A 14,036-nucleotide genomic window follows, 5' to 3' on the forward strand; every position below is an offset into this window, starting at 1 on the left:
CTTATAGGACCAGTTTCCCTGTGTCAGAGGGTCAGGAAAATATCCCTTAAAGTTAAATGATTTAGACATCAGATTTGAACTCGTATGTTGAATATTGTACCCATTGAATGCAGTAATCATTTTTGGATTTCTTTTTATTATAAAGAGAGCCAAGTGGTATTTTAGGAATTATTAGGCCCAAATCAGAAGGCGACTCATGACTAAAGGCCTTACGTGATATAGAAGGTATTCAAATAATTGTACAAGGGTTTAGTACAAGGTTACCTAGAAAGGCGTGACTTTGGTGCTATTATAGTATGCTTTCTACCGTCGAATTTCTACTATAGTATGGTATCTACCACAAAGTATGTTATCTACTGTCAATGTTAATCCTCCTGTTTGATGAGGATTGTCAAAAATTACTTACCACCAGTATGTTATCCTCATTGGGCTTTAATGATAGTTTGATAATATTTATTGGCAGGACAACATGGGTGCATAATTATAAGCTGTTTGTAGGGAAACTTTTATTACAAATTATTCAAAGCTCATCATACAGCAATGTTACAAGTTATTCAAATGAAGAGGCCAATTAGCAAGTAGACCGTATCCTTAGGGACTGATGGTAGGTATCATACTATAGTCAGAAAGGGGTGGTAGATAGCAAATCAGCGGTAGATAGCATACTATAATAGCACCGTGACTTTTATACTAGTCCCCCTTTATAAACTCTAAGTTCCGAAACTGTCGAATGTCAACAGGCTGTGACTTCGTATCATGGTTTATTGAAGCAGTTACTCTTATAAGAAAGAGATTTGAATTGTCATGGAGGTTATTAAAGCAGGGATTTATTATTTCATGAACATGATATCTTCAAACGAGTAAATATATGGCCCCTAAGGCATTAGGAGTGAATATAAATTATATAAACTGCCTGTCCTTTCAATTTATGATTGGCTGAAGATGAAAGGATTTTATTGAATTATATGATAAGTTCTAATTAAGAACAGGTAGTTATTTGGCATATGTTTGGCATATACAACTCCTCCCATGTACACCCCCCCCCCTTTCACAACCTAGAGATTTTAGATGTTGGACAGCTCATGAACCCTGATTGTGAACGGAAAAATATATATGCACAAATTGTGATATTTTTGTAGTATGGTAATATACAGGTTATAGGTCTAATTTTCAATATTAAACTTACCCGATAATCATGTAGCTGTCAACTCCGTTGCCCGACAGAATTCTACGGGAGGGATACGCCAGCTATCACTATACTAGAAGGGGGTGTACTCACCAGCGCCACCTGTGGCCAGGTACTACAGTACTTCTTGTTGACACCGCCTCAATTTTTCCTCTGTCGTGCTTCCGGCAAGACGTTCTGGGATACGCTTATAATCTTGGAGTATTGTTCACGGCTTTTGGTGAAGTATTTCTCTCAGATTTCGGCTGTCGCTATACTGGAAACTTCTCTGATAGCTTTTATTTAGTTCTGTTTAATGGTTAACGATCTTTTTGCTTGATTTGGAATCCCCCTTGACTAACTCTTTGATTCAAGATGTCTGACCTTTCACAAGCCCCACCCCATAGACGATGTAGGTCTTGTAATAGGCGTATTCCGAAGGCCTCGGTAGATCCTCACACCGCTTGTTCTGACTGTAGGGAAAGACCCTGTCAGTTGGAAGATCGATGTGAGGAATGCGCCGGACTTTCGGAACTTGAATTTGTTCGATTCCTGAAATATTCAACCAAGTTAGAGAGAGAGAGAGTTAGGAGGAGTTCTTCTCGCTCTTCACTTTTTTCCTCACCTCATGATCCTCAACCTTTTCCTCCCCCTGTAGTGGCTACCCCCGAACCTACTATTTGTACTCAACCTGATATGTCCGTTGTTTTGCGTGCCATTCAGGCATTAGGTGACAAAGTGGAATCGGTGGTTAGTGATCATAAGTCTCTTATGGCAGAAGTCAAAGAACTTAAGGTCAAAAGTGCAGTGGGAGGTGATAGTGCCAGTGCTGTGACAAGTGCTAGTGTCAGTGCGGTGCCAAGTGCTAGTGTCAGTGTCAGTGTGGTGCGTGAGGGTACTTCTGTGCGTGCCAGTCGTCCTCCCAGTCTGGGACCTCTTGCAAGCTCCCAAGCCCAGGGGAGAAGCAATGTCGAAGGGCAAAAGGGTTCGGCAGGCCTTGATCGGCGCACAGAAGTATCCTCGGTGGTTGCGGGCGTGTCTTACAGAGACCGTCACTCCCACCCGCAGACGATTGAGCCCGTCTTTTACTCGTCTGCTGAAGAAATGTCAGGGAGAAAACGCTGGACTCAGGTCTCAAGACCTCTCAAACGCAAAGTCCAGACCTCAAGAGCTCTACAACCTGGTTGCAGTCATTGGATTAGCTCTGACTCTCCGCAGTCATCAGGTGACTGCACACCTCCTAAGAGGGGTAAGGTTATGCCGCAACAGACCTCATCTTCTGTTAAGGCTTTGCCTCAGCAGACCTTAGCGTCTGTCGACCCCAAGTTGACTTTACTGCAGTCCATGCAGTCACAGCTTGCGGTCTTAATGCGTGAGTGTCAGGCTGAGAAGGTTACACCTCCTCCTGCGATCGCTCCGCCTAACCGCAGTCCAGTCTGCCAGGCGTACGAAGTTGAGGCTCCTCAGGATACCTTACCGCGTACTGAGTTGCCAGTTATCAGCGGTGTGCAGCAACCTCCGCCTTCCTTAAGGCAACCTCAGCAATGGGAGCAGGAAGCTTATGCCTTACTTCCTCCGCTTCCGCTTGCGGTTCCACCAGCGAGGCAACAATCTCTTGAGGTACGACAACCTCTTCCATCCATGAGGCAGCCACCTCAGCTCTCGCTGCAGCGACCTCAACCCTCCTCAAGGCGAGAGCCTCAACACCTTAGGCTAGCACCTCAGGAACCTCAACTCGCGAGACAAGAACTGCGTTCTGCGCAGCCGCTACCTCAACTCTCGCAGCTCACACCTCAGGAACCTCAACTCATTCCTCAGGAACCTGCTACTGCGCATCCGCAACCCTTACAGCAAGCGCAACTCTTGAGACAAGATACTCATGCCAGGAGTCAGCCACCTCAAACCATGCGCCTACCTTCCTCTACTCTTCTTGACCAGTCTTTGCAGCCTGAACCTCAGGTTTTAACTCAGCAACAGAGACTTGAGGATGAAACCACAAGCGTTTATGCACCCGCTTGTTCAGACTCTGCTGTTCAGCATACCACTGTTACATTACCTCTCACTTCGCTACACTCTGGTGATGAGGTTTCTGAGGAGGAAGCTGCGCACCTGGATCCCTCATCAGACGTGGAAGAATCCAAGTCTTCTCCTCTACCCATTGACTTTCGTAAGGTCCTGGCTCTTTTCAGAGAGGTATACCCGGACCATTTTGTCTCTGCTACCCCCCGCTCTCCTCCATCTGAGTTTTCGCTGGGCATGCAGCCTGTTAAGTCAACGTATACTAAGCTCGTCTTTGCTAGGTCCTCTAAGAGAGCTTTAAGAATTTTAGGGGAGTGGTTGCAGTCTAAACAGCAACTAGGGAAGACTTCCTTTATGTTCCCACCTACTAAGCTCACTTCTAAAGCGGGCGTATGGTATGCCACAGGAGAGGAACCAGGCTTGGGAGTCCCTGCCTCTGCCCAGGCTGACTTCTCAAGTTTGGTCGACTCTCCTCGTAGAACAGCAATGAGGCGCTCTAAGGTTTGCTGGACCTTCTCCGATTTAGACCACTTCCTAAAGGGTGTATTTCGCGCCTTTGAGATGTTCAATTTTCTAGACTGGTGCCTGGGGGCCCTTAGCAAGAAGACCTCCCCTGCGGACAAGGACTCGGCCATGCTTTTAATGTCCTGCATGGATAAAGCAATTAGGGATGGATCTGGCGAGCTTGCTTCAATGTTTGTGTCAGGAGTTCTTAAGAAAAGGGAGCAACTTTGCACCTTTCTTTCTTCCAGTATCACACCTTGTCAAAGGTCTCAACTCCTTTTCGCTCCGCTTTCTAAGTTCTTGTTTCCCGAAGAGCTTATCAAGGACTTGTCTGCGGCCCTGATTCAGAAGGACACTCATGATCTTGTGGCCTCTTCAGCTCGTAAGACTAAGGTTGCTCCCTCAGTTCCCAGGACTTATCGCACCCCAGTGGCTGATACTCCTGCTACAAGGTTTATTCCGCCCTTTCGTGGTAGAGCCCCCAGCCGAGGAAGCTCCCGTCCAGACTCTTCCAGGAGCAAGTCTAGGAAAGGTCCCAAGACTTCAAAAGGCAAACACTGACTCTCCTCCTCTCCAGACAGCAGTAGGAGCCAGACTCAAGATCTTCTGGCAAGCTTGGGAAAAGAGAGGTGCAGACGCCCAGTCTGTCAGGTGGCTGAGGGAGGGTTACAGGATACCATTCTGCCGCAAACCCCCTCTGACCACTTCTCCCATCAACCTCTCTCCCAACTACAAGGAAAAGGACAAGAGGCTAGCGTTGCACCAGGAGGTGTCGCTCCTGTTACAGAAGAAGGCAGTGGTTATAGTCCGGGACCATCAATCCCCGGGCTTCTACAACCGTCTCTTTCTGGTGGCCAAGAAGACAGGAGGTTGGAGACCGGTGCTGGACGTCAGCGCGCTCAATGCTTATGTCACCAAGCAGACGTTCACTATGGAGACGACGAAGTCGGTCCTAGCAGCGGTCAGGCAGGAGGACTGGATGGTCTCGTTGGATCTGAAAGATGCTTACTTTCACGTTCCTATTCATCCAGACTCCCAACCTTTCCTGAGATTCGTTTTTGGAAAGGTTGTGTACCAATTCCAAGCCCTGTGTTTTGGCCTAAGCACAGCTCCTATGGTGTTTACGCATCTGATGAGGAATATTGCAAAATTCCTCCACTTATCGGACATCAGAGCCTCCCTTTACTTAGACGACTGGCTGTTGAGAGCCTCCACGAGTCGTCGCTGTCTGGAGAGTCTCAACTGGACTTTGGACTTGATCAAGGAACTGGGTCTGTTAGTCAACTTAGAAAAGTCCCAGCTCATTCCCTCCCAATCCATTGTTTACCTGGGAATGGAGATTCGGAGTCAGGATTTTCGGGCTTTTCCATCGGCCCCAAGGATAAGCCAAGCCCTAGATTGCATCCTGAGCATGCTGAAGAGGAGCAGTTGCTCGGTGAGACAGTGGATGAGTCTCACAGGGACCCTTTCATCGTTAGCCCTGTTCGTCGAGTTAGGGAGACTCCACCTCCGCCCTCTCCAATTCCATCTAGCAGCTCATTGGGACAAGGATTTGACGCTCGAAGCAGTCTCTATCCCGGTCACCAAAGAGATGAAGACCACTCTCTTGTGGTGGAAGACCAACCTCCTTCTCAGGGAGGGCCTATCGTTAGCGATTCAGACCCCCAATCTTCATCTCTTCTCGGATGCATCAGACTCGGGCTGGGGCGCGACCTTGAACGGACAGGAATGCTCGGGAACGTGGAACAAGGAACAGGACAAGTTGCACCCAAACCTCCACGCTCTTCGGCTGACTGCCTTCAGACTGTCGAAAGATTCGCTAGAGCTAGAGGCTTTTCGAAGGAGGCAGCCAGTGCAATTGCCAGAGCAAGGAGGGTATCCACTCGTAGAGTCTACCAATCCAAGTGGGAAGTCTTCCGGAGCTGGTGTAGAGCCAATGCAGTTTCCTCTACCAATACCTCTGTAACCCAAATAGCTGACTTCCTATTACATCTAAGGAATGAGAGATCTCTTTCAGCTCCTACGATTAAAGGGTACAGGAGTATGTTGGCTTCAGTTCTCCGCCACAGAGGTTTGGACCTTTCTTCCAACAAGGACCTTCAAGACATCCTTAAGTCTTTTGAGACTTCTAAAGAACGTCGTTTACCCACTCCAGGCTGGAATCTAGACGTAGTCTTAAGGTTCCTTATGTCGCCTAGGTTCGAACCTCTCCAGTCAGCTTCCTTCAAGGACCTTACCCTCAAGACTCTTTTCCTCATCTGCCTTGCAACAGCTAAAAGAGTCAGTGAGGTTCATGCCTTCAGCAAGAACATTGGGTTCACATCCGAATCTGCAACATGTTCTTTACAGCTCGGATTTTTAGCTAAGAATGAACTTCCTTCACGTCCTTGGCCTAGATCGTTTGAAATTCCTAGCCTTTCCAACATGGTAGGTAACGAGCTAGAAAGAGTTCTTTGCCCTGTCAGAGCTCTGAAATATTATCTTAATAGGTCAAAACCTATTCGAGGACAGTCAGAAGCCTTATGGTGTGCAATCAAGAAACCTTCGATGCCCATGTCCAAAAACGGGGTTTCGTATTATATAAGGCTTCTGATTAGAGAAGCCCATTCTCACATGAAGGAGGAAGACCTTGCTTTGCTGAAGGTAAGGACCCACGAAGTGAGAGCCGTAGCCACTTCGATGGCCTTTAATAAGAACCGTTCTCTGCAGAGCATAAGGGATGCAACTTATTGGAGGAGCAAGTCAGTGTTTGCATCATTTTATCTTAAAGATGTCCAGTCTCTTTACGAGAACTGCTACACCCTGGGACCATTCGTAGCAGCGAGTGCAGTAGTAGGTGAGGGCTCAGCCACTACATTCCCTTAATCCCATAACCTTTTTTAACCTTTCTCTTGAATGCTTTTATTGTTGTTTTTATGGGTTGTTACGGTAGGCTAAGAAGCCTTCCGCATCCTTTTGATTTGGCGGGTGGTCAATTCATTCTTGAGAAGCGCCTGGGTTAGAGGTTGTGTAGAGGTCCTTTAGTAGGGGTTGCAGCCCTATATACTTTAGCACCTTAGAGTTGATTCAGCCTCCTAAGAGGAACGCTGCGCTCAGTAAGGAAGACGAACTTAATAAAGGCAGAGTAACGGTTCAAGTCGACTTCCTTACCAGGTACTTATTATTTCATTGTTATTTTGAGATAACTGATTATATGAAATACGGGATACTTAGCTATCCTTTAGTCATGTACACTGGTTTTCACCCACCCCCCTGGGTGTGAATCAGCTACATGATTATCGGGTAAGTTTAATATTGAAAAATGTTATTTTCATTAGTAAAATAAATTTTTGAATATACTTACCCGATAATCATGATTTAATTGACCCACCCTTCCTCCCCATAGAGAACCAGTGGACCGAGGAAAAATTGAGGCGGTGTCAACAAGAAGTACTGTAGTACCTGGCCACAGGTGGCGCTGGTGAGTACACCCCCTTCTAGTATAGTGATAGCTGGCGTATCCCTCCCGTAGAATTCTGTCGGGCAACGGAGTTGACAGCTACATGATTATCGGGTAAGTATATTCAAAAATTTATTTTACTAATGAAAATAACATATTTCCCTTGCTTTTAATGTGAGAATTAGATAATGGTGAACATAATTGATTTATCCTACTTGACTCAAGAATGATAAACATTAAATTTAGGTGTTGACCTTATGAGCATTATTAAGAAGTAAAACAGATAGAATCTAATTTTTCTATTCATAATGCTCCTATAAAGTTAAACTTAGTCTACGATGTACATAGGATAGGAGGAACTCTATAAGGGATTTTCAAAGAAAGTTCACATGATAATGCTTAATTTCCTTTACATTGCATGTAAAATTAATCAATCTTTAATTTAATTTTGTATATAGCTAATTAAATTTTAATTTTACAGGCGGTGTTCTAATAAGGAAGTTTCGGACGGACTTCTAACTGCATCATTGGAGATCAAACTCTGGAACCATTTAGTTGCAGAGACTTCTAACTGCATCATTGGAGATCCAACTCTGAAACCATTTAGTTGCAGAGACTTCTAGCTGCATCATTGGAGATCAAACTCTGGAACCATTTAGTTGCAGAGACTTCTAACTGCATCATTGGAGATCAAACTCTGAAACCATTTAGTTGCAGAGACTTCTAACTGCATCATCGGAGATCAAACTCTGAAACCATTTAGTTGCAGAGACTTCTAACTGCATCATCGGAGATCAAACTCTGAAACCATTTAGTTGCAGAGACTTCTAACTGCATCATCGGAGATCCAACTCTGAAACCATTTAGTTGCAGAGACTTCTAACTGCATCATCGGAGATCCAACTCTGAAACCATTTAGTTGCAGAGACTTCTAACTGCATCATCGGAGATCCAACTCTGAAACCATTTAGTTGCAGAGACTTCTAACTGCATCATCGGAGATCCAACTCTGAAACCATTTAGTTGCAGAGACTTCTAACTGCATCATCGGAGATCCAACTCTGGAACCATTTAGTTGCAGAGACTTCTAACTGCATCATCGGAGATCCAACTCTGGAACCATTTAGTTGCAGAGACTTCTAACTGCATCATCGGAGATCCAACTCTGAAACCATTTAGTTGCAGAGACTTCTAACTGCATCATCGGAGATCCAACTCTGAAACCATTTAGTTGCAGAGACTTCTAACTGCATCATCGGAGATCCAACTCTGAAACCATTTAGTTGCAGAGACTTCTAACTGCATCATTGGAGATCCAACTCTGAAACCATTTAGTTGCAGAGACTTCTAGCTGCATCATTGGAGATCCAACTCTGGAACCATTTAGTTGCAGAGACTTCTAGCTGCATCATTGGAGATCCAACTCTGGAACCATTTAGTTGCAGAGACTTCTAGCTGCATCATTGGAGATCCAACTCTGGAACCATTTAGTTGCAGAGACTTCTAGCTGCATCATTGGAGATCCAACTCTGGAACCATTTAGTTGCAGAGACTTCTAACTGCATCATTGGAGATCCAACTCTGGAACCATTTAGTTGCAGAGACTTCTAACTGCATCATTGGAGATCAAACTCTGAAACCATTTAGTTGCAGAGACTTCATTGAAGGTGAGAGTAACAGGATAATTTTAACTTCAAAAGATAATGAACTAGTAAAGTTTATTCATGAATAATATTATTAAGATGAGAACAAAGCCTGTAGTCAGTGACAAAGGAGAACAAATCGAATATCTAATTCATGATTCTAAAGTGTCTGAGCAGTTCTTCTAGGAGAAGGACATCCCAAAATCAAACATTTGTTCTCTAGTCTTGGGTAGTGCCATAGCTTCTGTACCTTGATCTTCCACTGTCTTGGGTTAGAGTTCTCTTGCTTGAGGGTGCATTCGAGCACACTATTCTATCTTATTTCTCTTCCTCTTGTTTTATTAAAGTTTGTTATAGTTTATATAGGAAATATTTATTTTAATGTTTTTCCTGCTCTTAAAATATTTTATTCTTCCTAGTTTCCTTTCCTCACTGGGCTATTTTCCCTGTTGGGACCCCTGGGCTTATAGCATCATGCTTTTCCAACTAGGGTTGTAGCTTAGCAAATAATAATAATAATAATACTGTCTACATGGTGACTTTCACCAGACTAGGTTTTCTTTGATATTAATTTATATAAAGTTAGTCTTAATTATTATTTTATTTCAAGATCATGTGCGCCATTTAGTCTAGCTGTGCACTGATCAAATATTTCTAATTTTATTTTTATTTCTTAGAAAAAAAAGGGTTGTCTTACCATTAGTTATATATCAGGTTTGAATTTTCATGAACAATCATTGATTACAATTGTGCATTTGAATGCGTGTAAATTACCCACTTTTCGTTACTGTTGAGACATCGAATATTAGTGTGGCAGGATTGTCGTTGATATATGGGAAGGTTTGTGGTTAGTGGAGTAGCTTCGTCTAGGCGTTATGACATATGTTGAATATTTTGAGTCTGAAGGGGTTATCCCATGGGTTATATAGGACATATCTGTTTTGACGTTGTTACTGTTTTTAGAATGATTTATTGTTAATTTATTCTCATCATTTCTTCATTTCCTTATTTCCTTTCCTCACTGGGCTATTTTTTCCTATTGGAGCCCTTGGGCTTATAGCATCTTGCTTTTCCAACTAGGGTTGTAGCTTGGCTAGTAATAATAATGATAATCAGTATTTTCATTCAGTGGGTTTTGTTAAAACCGTGTGTTTAATGTGTACTACTTTAGTAACACTCCTAAGTATGGTAGATTATTCATTGGATAAATATAAGCGTCAACATTGAGTAGTTGTATATTCAATGGATTTAGTTTGTAGCTGGCCTTTGGTTTTTATTGAAATATGTTTATGGCCCAATGTAGGATAAACTCGTAGAAGTGTTAATGTTACATATAGGCAAGAGATTCTTACCATAGTTCAACCATACAATTAGGCTGAACATCTTTATATCTTAGGATGTAATTCAGTGGGTTTGGGTAGCAAATATGTAGGGGATCAGCGTATAGGTTGAGAGAGTTTTGTTGGAAAGGTGATTGGAGTAATTCTGCGGTTAGATGGAATATTTGAGTCTGGATTTAAGACTTTCTTTGGTATATGTTGAGTGCTTCATGTAAATTACTATTTTATTGGAAGTGGGCACTTCGTGTTATAGATTTCTAGCTGTATTAGTCCAGAACATTTTCTTGGGTAGTAATATATCCATCCACACGACAAAATGATAATTCGGTTTTATTTTCACAGGACTGCTAAGGAATCCAAAGCAAGACAAGAGAAAAATTCTTCAAGAAAATAGAAAAATTACTGCACCCTCTACAACTGCTGTCAACAAGTGAAGAGCTCCCAAGAAGCCTTGAAGTTCCCCTGAAGTTGGCCATCTGTCAGGTCTTCAAAGAAATTTAGTTCAGCCAAAACAAATTTATTTAGACTAGTTTAATCTTATTTTGTTTTTTATAGAAAGAATTGAATTTCCATTTTGAACAATTACTGTTAACCAGTCATAATTTAGTTTTAAAAATTTTATTAATTTCGTTAAGCATTATTAATTCCGATCTTAGTGCTTCATATGGTCAACATTTTCAGAATTGTTTTTTATGGCATGAACGTTTATGTTTTCCATATACTTTTCCGTATATTTCTATAAACCATAAAATGAAGTATTTTGTATTTTAAGCTCTAAAGTTTTGATATTTAAGCTTTTCGGTCATTTAAGACTGTCTATTCCTAGGAAGTCTCTTAAGTTGAACTAGCCTTAGAGCAAGTAAATAGTTTTAGTTTTTAAATTTGTACAGTAAGGTTAGTAATTAACTAAGCAGAAAAGTATGAAATAATATAAAACAGTTTTGTAGTCATGAAAATGAATTGGATCACTAAATGTATTCTTTAAAAGTGTCCTGTCAAATAGGGAAACACGTTAGCCTTTGGGACTTCCATATCAGAGATAATATCGCATAACGATCATTGAAATTATTCCCACATAGCTTTTTATATGAATTTGAAGTCTAGAGTTTTCTCTAGACCGGAAATGTCAAACTTGGGGCCTGCGGGCCAGATAGGGCCCTCAAGCTGACTAGATATTTCAACTTAATATAATTGGTATAACTGAGGAAAATTTAACTAAGCTGTTAAAGTGAACCCAAATGTATATTTTTGGTAAACTAGGGTGACCTGCAAACAACCTATAATCTTGAGTTTTGCCAGTAAATAATAGCCAAATCTATTTTGGTCCTCGAAATTATTAGAGTTTGACATTCCTGCTTTACACTGTCAATGAGTAGTAATATCTGTGAATGTGTGTAACTATTTTAAGCAAGATATCAGTACGTGTGACTGCTGGGTTATTAGCTTTGTGTTTCCCGCTCTAGCATCTACTGTAAAACCTATTATAAGCATTGTTTAAAATTCTTGGAACTGTCACTTCAAACCATTCCTTAATTATGCTTCTGCTTTCGTAACTCATCCCATTTAGACTTGGTTTATAGTTTATTTTAAAGTTGAAAAGGAACTATTTTCATTTTGAAATTAGCTTATTTCTATAATATTACTTTTATCAATTCTATGCAATAACTTTTACTTGGCCTAACTAATGTCTGGAGAATCGTGATGTCGAGGTTGGTTTTCATGTTGAAAGACATTCAAAATAAGCTAAAATCTAACTTAGTTTTAACTGATACCATCTATTCCTGTATTGTCGTACAAGCATCAATCCCATGGCTGTCTTTATTTAAATCATGACTGGCTAAAATCTAATTTAGTTTTAACTTAAACCATTTATCCCTGTTATAGTACAAACGTTGATCCCATAGCTACCTTTATTTAAATAATTGCTAAAGAGAATCTTATCAAATCCATCTATTTCATTCCTTAAGAAACTGGCTAAGCTTCTGCATGAATATTTGTTTTTATTTTGTTTTTTATTTGTAATCTTATAGTTTAAAACCTTCATCAGTCCGTAATATAACATTAAGATTAAATGAGTTCTTAATTTGATAAGTTTTGATAATTATGCAACGCCATAAACCTGTGAAAATTAAAGTAAAGCTTTTTTTAGATTATCAAAGCAATTTTGAAATCATGTATACGATATCATCCAATAGAGATTGTTTAATTGCTGATATTAACAGATAGAAATTGCATAATAAACTCTCTCTCTCTCTCTCTCTCTCTGTCTCTCTCTCTCTCTCTCTCTCTCTCTCTCTCTCTCTCTCTCTCTCTCTCTCTCTCTCTCTCTCTCTCTCTCTCTCTCTTATATATACAATTCAAGTTTTCAGTAAGTTCCCGTTCTGTTGAAGAAAAAAATTATGTATTTTAATTTCAAAGTTAAGACGGTATTTTGTTCATACTCCACTTGCTTTCTTCTTGATTATATTTTTAAAAGAAAAACCCTTTGTGGAACATTACTGCAGTCACACGTAAGATCCTTGTTCAAAATAGCTGAGAAATTGTCCTAAACTTGATGTTCTTAGAATTGTTAGTTTTTTTATAGTAAGCCTTAGAATGACTGAACTGTTTTGCATAAAAATAAGTGATTTTAAGCAATGTCTCTCGATATTACATGTAATGACCTTATTCATGTGATCTGCTTCACATCACTAGTTGCCTAATGTAGGGAAAGTGACTTGATGGAAAGACTTAATGACATAAGGAAGATTAAAGCTTCAGTCTAGGTATCTGAGAATAAATTGTTAAATTCTTTAGTTTTTAAAAGGTTTTAAGTTAGGGCTGATTTATAAAATAATGGTAGAGTCAAAGAAAAGAGGATAGGTAGAAAAAAATGTTGAGAACTATTATCACATTAATTATAAATTTATTATAGTTGTTGGATTTTAAGGTCTAGGAAAGAATATGTATGTAATAACTCCATTAGTTCTCAAGTCTTAAAGAACATATTGATTGAAAGGATGAAGGAAAGAGTAGCTATAAAACTAAAACCCTATTGAAAAAGGTGGTTAAGGAATGTTGAAGAGAATAGATAGGAGAAATGTCATGGCGTTAATGAAGTATGAAGAAAGGTCAAGTACAGAAATTGATTAGTTTAAAGCAAAATAGTTAAGATATAGTTTTCAATATTAATCTTACCCGATGATCATGTAGCTGTCAACTCTGTTGCCCGACAGAAATCTAAGGTCGGGATACGCCAGCGATCGCTATACAGGTGGGGGTGTACACAACAGCGCCATCTGTGAGCAGGTACTCAAGTACTTCTTGTCAACAAGAACTCAATTTTTCCTCTGTCGTGCCACAGGCAAGACCTACTAAATACGCCGTCCCTAACTGGATTTGTTTTCACAACTTTTTGGTGAAGTACACTATTCCAGTTTTGAGCTTTCGCTATGCAGGGGTTTTATCTTCATTTCAAAACTTGAACTCGTTTTGGATAGATTTAATTATGGTGTCGAAGAGAGTATGGACTCTCTTTCACTTTTAAATGACCGACCCTTCCCTTAGACGGAAGTGTGTTTAGGTTTTTGGTAATTTTGCTTAACAAGTTATAGATTTATTTTTTATCTCTCCGCCATTTATAGGCCTCTTCGATTAACTTTCCATTTATTATAAACTTATAAAAATTAATTTTTATGTTTGTTTATATGCGACCTTTCCTAATAGTAGGCGGTCCTTACTTGGAACCGAAGTTAATTAACATTGAGCCCGTCATATCGTATTTCCTTTTAAGAATTTATGCTTTTTTAATTTTAATGTTTTTGAAAGAATTTCTTTGATAGTCTCGTACTGTTTTCAAAGATGAACTAACGTTTAGTTTAGTCTCCGCAGTTGTTGACGTTCAGAACGTTCAACATGCGCTCTATCGTTACGATAGAGAGAGAGTA

The 14,036-nt window shown here is 40.6% G+C and overlaps 1 long non-coding RNA gene across 1 annotated transcript; it reads left to right on the top strand.

Annotated features, from left to right (window-relative positions):
- Positions 1-8,307: 8,307 nt before the first annotated feature.
- On the top strand, positions 8,308-12,425 carry LOC137638302 (uncharacterized). Its single transcript, XR_011044015.1, has 2 exons — positions 8,308-8,794; positions 10,453-12,425. It is a non-coding gene; the product is annotated as an uncharacterized lncRNA (long non-coding RNA).
- Positions 12,426-14,036: the final 1,611 nt, after the last annotated feature.

This window comes from Palaemon carinicauda, chromosome 3, assembly GCF_036898095.1.
Source record: "Palaemon carinicauda isolate YSFRI2023 chromosome 3, ASM3689809v2, whole genome shotgun sequence".
Taxonomy (NCBI): Eukaryota; Metazoa; Arthropoda; class Malacostraca; order Decapoda; family Palaemonidae; genus Palaemon; species Palaemon carinicauda.